The sequence below is a fragment of the Anomalospiza imberbis genome, chromosome 5 (assembly GCF_031753505.1).
Source record: "Anomalospiza imberbis isolate Cuckoo-Finch-1a 21T00152 chromosome 5, ASM3175350v1, whole genome shotgun sequence".
Classification (NCBI taxonomy): Eukaryota; Metazoa; Chordata; class Aves; order Passeriformes; family Viduidae; genus Anomalospiza; species Anomalospiza imberbis.
The window spans coordinates 18346092-18353932 of NC_089685.1; the positions used below are offsets into that span (position 1 = coordinate 18346092).

The 7841-nt window shown below is 37.8% G+C and overlaps 1 long non-coding RNA gene across 2 annotated transcripts; it reads right to left on the reverse strand.

Annotated features, from left to right (window-relative positions):
- Positions 1-278: 278 nt before the first annotated feature.
- Positions 279-7609, reverse strand: LOC137474956 (uncharacterized). Of its 2 annotated transcripts, none has more exons than XR_010999582.1 (3): positions 7471-7609; positions 7252-7328; positions 279-2784 (listed from the first exon to the last, which is right to left on the reverse strand). It is a non-coding gene; the product is annotated as an uncharacterized lncRNA (long non-coding RNA). The 2 variants fall into 2 exon arrangements; XR_010999581.1 differs by lacking the exon at positions 279-2784 and adding an exon at positions 6731-6945 and having other exon boundaries at positions 7471-7608.
- Positions 7610-7841: the final 232 nt, after the last annotated feature.

Below are 7841 nucleotides of genomic sequence, written 5' to 3' on the forward strand. Positions count from 1 at the left end.
CTGTAAAGATTGCCCATCAACCAGGAGTTGCTATCCTTTTTCTTTTAGCTAGAAACTTCCCCCTCCCCCAGAAGCTATATTCCTATCCTAAGTAAATTACATTTTTGCATTTTTCTCCTTACTAATTACTGCTCTTTAATTGCACTAAATTCCAATATGAACATTCATTTAATATTCCTTTGCTAGTTGTAGATTTCAACTATGATGCATTGCACCTCAAAGCTCCAAAGCATGTCAAAAACTCTATTTTGCATCTTCAGAAGGGAATGGGGAAAAAAAGGGAAAAATGCATCTAAAAGTTGATGAGGAGCAGAATTTGGGACAAGAAAATAAAGGAAAGAATTATCCAGGAACCTTGACAGACTTAAATGTCAGGCACATTCTTCACAAGTACTGCTTGCATATTTGAAGGCCATTGCAGTCAAAATAGTACATTCAAATCTTGTTCTTATTTATATAGTACTGGAGTGTATGAACCCTGGATGTATTAGTTCAAGGCCAACAAAGCTCTCAGTGGTTTATATTTTAATTTGATTTATGTATACAAGAAAAAGTTTATTTCTTCTCTAAAAACATGTGAGAGTTTTCTCAGAGGGTTTTCCAGGACCAGGGTACTCCAGGCCACTACTGCAACATGTGTAAACACCTGCATTGCAGATGCTGGCTTCAATCACATGCACTTGTGCAAAAAATAAAACTTTTGATGAGGTCCAAAAGCAACTTTAAAGAAAAATAGAAAAGGATTGTGGAATCTGGTGGGTGGATGGAACACACAAAGTGATAGCATAATGAACAATAACCAACAAGATGGGACAGATTTATTCAGTTGAATTTCCTCCTCAACATCTAAGAAAGAAAGGGACAACATTTTTACTACCTTTAGTAGTCCTGTTGAGTGAGACAAGAAGATCTGATATTGGCAGTGCCAGAGCCTAGGTTAAAGAACTCCCTTTTTTCTGCATATCCCCTCCCACTTGCCCAGTGGCAGCAGCAATTTGGAGCTTTTCCCAAGCTGCTTCTCTTTTCCGGCCTCTCTCACACAAGTGAAGTTATTAGCCTCTAAGGAAAGAAAGAAAATGTGCCTCACATTGGTCCAGGGCTCTGAGCCTCCTGTGCACATTCTTGGGGCTGTGTTTGGTGCTTGAGCTCTTCCCTTTGTCTCCAGGGAAAGACAGGGGCACCAGACGCCTGTCCCTGCAGCTGCAGGTTGCTAATGAGGCTATGATGAATAGGGTGAAATTCATCTTAGCACAGAGAAACATAGCACTCCTAAACAGACCTGCAAGATTGAAGAAGGGAAAAGCAGGCATAAAGTGAGTTATTATGGGAAGTGTTGGAAAAACATGATCCATGTCCAGAGAAATAAATCCTAAAATGGCTTGGCAATGTGAAGGAAAGAGGAGGAATGCCTGCTCCTCTGCACTTTTTTCAGAGGTAGAGGGTAAAAGAAAATTAGGGTCAGGAGATGAGCTGATGAAAGAAAAAGAGTTATTCCTTCAAACTCAGCTCTACAACTGGCATCAGGCCCAAAACCTGTGAGGCTCTTGTTTTTCTAGGTCTTGTCATCTTGCTGGCAAGTGGAGGGCAGTCAGAGCTGCCACGTGTCACAAATAACACATGGCACCTGAGCATCTGTCAGGCCTCCACATATCCCAGGTAGAAGGTCACTCGCTGTGCTCCCACTGAGCACTATTTGTCTCACAGGAACATGCTGCAGGCTGAAAGTCAGGCAATCATAGGCTCCAGACTCAGTGGACTCTTGTTAATAATTCCTTTTAGTTCACAACCTTTGTAACCAGCCTGGGCTTCATTTCCCTTGGAAACTCGTCAGGCAGCTATCAGGAGATGTGCGAAAACAGAGATAAACCAAATATATTATTAAACTAATAGCCTCACACTTAGGAAATATGGACCTTTCAGGCTTTAAAGGAACATGCTCAGGTTCACCCTGTGATTCAGGACCTCATGCAGTCCTGTCTAGTGTGAGGGGAGTGTGGAGCACAGCATGCTGGAACCCCTCCAGCTTCATACTAAGTTCTGCAACTGTCAGCTGAGCACAGAAAAAGGAGCATGTCCAGCATGGCTTTTCAGAATAAATTGATCAATACAGGTGAAGCAATCCTGAGAAGATAGCCTCAGCCATCAATAAAACTGAAAATCCTGGAAACCAGGAAAATGCTTACTGTGCTAATCTGTGACCCATTGGTTGAGTGAAAGATCAAATCCTTTGGGATTTGTCCTAAAAAAATATCATGAAACTATTTCTCTTCTTAAGAGTCTGTAATCTCTTGAGGATATTGTCCACAAACAATAAAAACCAAGTTGCTCCCATTAGGTCAGCTTGATTGCTATCTCTGCTCATTCTGTTTTCAGTGAAGTGTGGTGTAGCTGTAACCACTGAGTAATAGAATAGAATTAATGTATGTATTGCTAAGATGTATTAAGAGTTTAAGTGATAAGTGAGGAATTTTCTTTAATGACTTATTTACTATACTTACAGCAATGTTCTGAATTATGTACTGAACTTTCAGATCTGTCATAAGACTTGCTTTGCCTGGAGACACATAATGTGTCAGCCTGCTGCCATGAGCTGTTTTGCTGTGCATTGCTGGGGATATGTTCGCTCACGCAAATCAGCACAAACCACGTTGCACTTACAGAACAATTTTGTTTCCGGTAAGCATGAATGAAAATTTCAGGAAACAAATTCAGGTTCCCTAAAGTGAGAATAAGCTTGCCCAGTGAAGTCTTCTTAATGCCAGTGGAAGCTTAATTTTCCTGTTCCTTGAAAAGAAAAAAAAATGCCTTAAGAGGTTTGTAGTAATAGTTGCAATAGTACTAGTGAAGTAGAATCTGTGAAGACATAAGGACAAGGTGATATATTTAGAAAATACAGACAAGTGCTTAGACTTCAAAGCACCTTTTCAGAAAGAATGTTCTGGAGTTTTTTATAGTGAGATGTATTTGCCGAACTCTAACACAGGAGGTGATAGAATACAGAGAAATTTCTCTGAAAGCTTTTGCAAACTGACAAGAATTACACAGGAGTTGCTATTGTCCCAGTCAACTGTCTGATGAGAGTTTGACTATGCAGAGATGGGGAAATGCATGTGTGACAGCTTTTTGAGCTTTAAATATTTGCCCCAGTGTAATTTTTGCAGAATGGTCTATGGCTTTGGGGCTTCAGGAGAGGTTACAGAAAGGCTTTAGTCAAATAGTAACGCAAGGGCGGTACAGCAACTTCAGCAAGAACAGTTCATTAACTGACTGGAGTCACCCTGCTCCTCTGACTGCTTTGGTGACCAAACAGTGCTGATCGTTTGAAAGCCTCACTGTACTGCTACATTTAGGGAAACTAAGTTGCCACATGTGGTGTAATGTGAGCGTGCTGAGTCAAGATAACTATTCAGCTCTGTGAGTGGGAATCACACATGATAGTGCAGCCTTAATTTAGTAGTGATAGACATACTAATTCATCCCAAAACATTTACTAAGCTGACTGCAAAATAAAACTGTCTAGAGTAAAGAGAAGTCTCAAAAGAAAAAAGCTCAATTGAAGGAACTGTGCCATTCCCTTGTAAACTATTGCTTCAACAAACTTCAAGCTGTTCCATTAAAACAGGGTTTGTTCCATAAAAAAAAAAGACCTGTTGGATAGCTAGGGTAAGAGTAATCTAATCTAACTATAAATATCTAAATGCTGGTCATTTGAGCTTTTCATTTGGTCATTTTAGCTTTTCCATAAAGCAACAAGTGAGCAACAGGATGATGAATGTGGTCTGTCTTTTCATCACTATCTGAATGTGAGAGGAATCTAACTCTGCCTGTATCTCCTCATTGACTAGAAAGAGACTAGAAAAGACTCCTCAAAGACTAGAAAGTTCAGGCTTTGATGCTGACATTTTAGATGTGTAAGTCAATGTAGACTAAATCTTATCCTTTCTCTATTTTCCTTCTAATATTCCATTCCTTTCCTTCTTTTCCATATTATTATTATGTAATCTGACTTCTAAAAGTTTAAATTGTCAACCCAGGCATTGGGTAATGATTGGAAAAATAAATGATAGTAACTAACCTTTCATTAGTACAAAAATGTGGTAGTAGTTTTTTAAATTTTCTCACCTCACTCTTTAACCCTTGGCTTTAGTATGTGGGAGCTTGGTCTGTGCATGAAAGAGGAGCTCGGTTCTCTTGCTCATTGAATATCTGAGTTATATTTTGTTTGAACTAAAAGCCCAGGCAGTGGCTTTGGAAGTGGATACTTTGGAAGCATTCAAATATCATAAAATATGAGTAAGGGAGTATGCATAGCAAATAAAATAATTCATTTTCACACAATCCATCATGATCTAGAAAGCCATTACTAGTGAAATTGTTTCAGAAAATTCTCACTAGCAGCACTTGCCAGTCTGCCTAACTTGTGGCCTTATTTTACAAATCAAGCAACACAAAACAATACAGAGCACTGAACTTCATCAAACGTATTTTCCCTCTGTTTTGGCTGCTATCTTAATATAAAAGACCAAAATGGGCTTTCTTAGTCAGAAAAGTAAATAGTATTCTTCAGTTTGACTGATTTTGCTTTTGGGCAATTATGTTAATTTATTATGTGTGAAACATATTGTATCTATTACATGTTTGAACCGTATAACTTTCCACATTTGTGTACTGTAAGTTTTGTTAATAACACAGTAATTGTGTTTGCCTGAGCTGGATTGTCACAACCTGTCTGAGCTCTATGGAAAGGGTGGCTAATATGAACTCCCACTGGGAAAACAAAGGAAAGAAGACAAAAAGAAAACCAAATTGCAACAACAGAAAATTATTACTAACATTCCGAAATTACTTATGAGAACCAATAGAAAGCCAGATGAAAATATTGCATTATCTATAGAGAATTTTTTTTTTCATTTTCTTGTTCCATTTCTACTCTGCTTAGCACAGCTCTCAACAAGAACTTCTGCAGACCTTAAACAGGAGACTGCAGTTTTCTCTTGGAGGTATTAGCCTAGAAAGCAATAAAAATGCATCTCATTTAACTCTGTAATAAAACTACTTGGAAAACTGCAGACAGCTGAGGGATCTGCAGAGTTCTGCAGTGTATTCTCACCAGTTCTGTGCTGGGCAGAAGATGCAGGTTCTGCTTCACAGCAAACTTTGGGGTTTGGAATTTTCAGGTTGATACAAAATATTTGGAACACATTTTCTCAAAATGTAGTTGTACCAAAACATAGGTCAAAATTTTATTATTCAAAAATCTCACTGAACCCCTCTTCAAAAGCTCTTCAGCTCCATTAATGATTCAGCTTAAATGAAGCAACACATTTCAAGAAAAATAAATTTTGTCAAAAACTGCCAAACTAGATCTGCCCTGTGTTTACAGAAGCCATGTAAAAATAGTTTTAAATGTATTTTTAGAATTGCAAATTAGGGGAAATCTATTTACTTGAGAAGTGTAGATCCATAAATAATACTGAACTTCTATCTTCATCTAGAAACAACTGGCATTTCTGATAAGTTGCACTTACTATTCAAGGACAAAAATTACACATTATTGTTCAGGACAAACCCTTCAATTCCTACTCAGAACTCAGCAAACTTTCTGTTACTGACCCCTGCCCCAGAGCTATCTGTCCTTTGTTGTTTTTTTGGTTTTTTTTTCAGCTACCCGACCTTCTGCAGAAAAAAAAATAATAATCCTAACAAACAGGAAATATACTACAAACAGAATAGCTTATAGATCTGCCCATAAAACATCTCTCTGCTACCAGTCTGTGTCTCTGCTCTTTATTTTTAATGTCCCTGTTCTCCTCTGCTTACCATAATCTGTGATAATTAGATTGTTAACACTTCCAGAAAAATTCTACTCTGGATAGTATCCTTGTATTTTTACATATCTGAAGACTGTCCTGGGCACAGAGAAGATTTTACATACTCAGCAGGATTTCAAACTGGCCTTGCAGAGAAATAGGGCTTGTCTCTGAGGCAAATTTAGGAGTAAAATATTTTAAAAAATCAGAGTTGATTTAGATTCTCTTGTGAGACCCCTTTTTTCAGGAAAGGGATTGAAGAGTGAATGAAGAGAGAGACACATTTCTCCTCTGACAGCATTAACCAGGCAGCTCTAGTCTATACACAGTGTTCATTGGGTCACTTGGAAAAAAAAAGGACCATAAATACCTCTAACAACACTGTAAATGCTTCATGCTAAGCCATTCTCTCACTCTCATTCTCTCATTCTAGTTTAAGCTACATCAGACAAACAAAATTATGGATGACTTTTTTAAATATAAGCAATCAGAATATGAAGCTACAGTGCTAAGGAATTCTCTCTAATGTCTGTGAATGAGAAGATCATGGAAAAAGAGAATGAGAAGCTCATATAAGACTGGAGCTAAGTTGTCCACTCTGTGAATATTCCTTTAAATTTCAATCCATGTTTCTTAGCCACAATTCAATAAGATTGCAATTTTCTGCAAGAAAGCGAGTAAGAGATTGTGAAAAAGACTGATTTTAAGAAATTCATTCTGGTGTATTAAATATCTCCATCTGAAAATAATTCCAGATTCAGAATCACAGGAGTTGAGACTATCTTCTCAGCCAGTATATATTTGAACTTAGGAAGCCTAAAGTACTTTTTGCCATGCTATTATCAGACTTTAAAAGTATTAAAACTACAAAATCCTTCAGTTGATTTTTACCTGTTAAAGGTTTCTTGTTCTGAGAAACAGGTGTGGTTTTCAGCCCACTGTCTGTTCAGCCCTCTGTGAAAAATAGACCAGAGTGGTGTTTTATGTGTTACCATCTCTGGAGAAGTACAGGCCATGAGGAAAAGTCTTTAGGTCTGCCCTCACAATCAAATCCCAGGGGAAAGGACGTTCCAGATATGCAACACAGCAGTCGTTGGACTGCCGTGGGATTGATGGCACTCCAAACACACGACACCTGAGCACAAGGAAAGGGTATCATTAATTCAGGCAATGCCAATTTGTAAGTGCTGGAAAGACCCATACATAAAGTATTTTGAATGTTTTGGACCTGACAAAATATAAATCCCCAAAACTTTGGTTTCTGCTATTTAGAACTGCTTTATTTATTTATTGATCTACTAATTAGAACTATTACCTATTGCTAGGTGATAGCTCAAGAGATATTCAGGGAAGGAACACACTGGATTAATTAATTCAATTGACAACACAGAAGTAATTAAAAAAATAATAAATCTACTTTGTCCAACAGACAAATTCCTACCTTGTCACTTTTTTTGTGCAGCCTACTCATGTGATTGCAGATGGAAGGTTTTTGTAGGATACCATAGATGCAATTTTCTGAAAGAAAAAGTGAGTAAGGTATGCAAACACAAGGAAGAAAAATCTATATTACATATATGTGTATATCATATTTTTCTTTATTTCAGTCTGAGAATCTTTAAAAGCACTTTAGAGTGGTTAATATTTTGTCTGCAGTGACATGTGTCGAGTCGCTCAAGATTTATCATTGAATATAGCCTTTTTCAGAATCAATAGTCTGCTGGTCAGAAAGGATTTCCTCAAGCATGTACAGGTGGGTAGGTGAGTGCCTGAAGATCCTGAACACTTTCCTTCCCTGTAGCAACGGACCATGGCCAATTTTATCATAAGGTCAATTACATACAGGTGGATGCAGTTTTCAGGTCTTTTGCACAGTTACTTTGCTCTTCATTTTCTGTAATTAGGAAATCCAAGTGTCTCAGTAATTTTATTCAATGCAGGGGTCAAATTCCTGTTATAAATTTTTGTAACTCAGTTTGCTTCAAGAAAGCAGTGGTGATTTACGTCAGTTGAGTATACACAGGTAGTTGT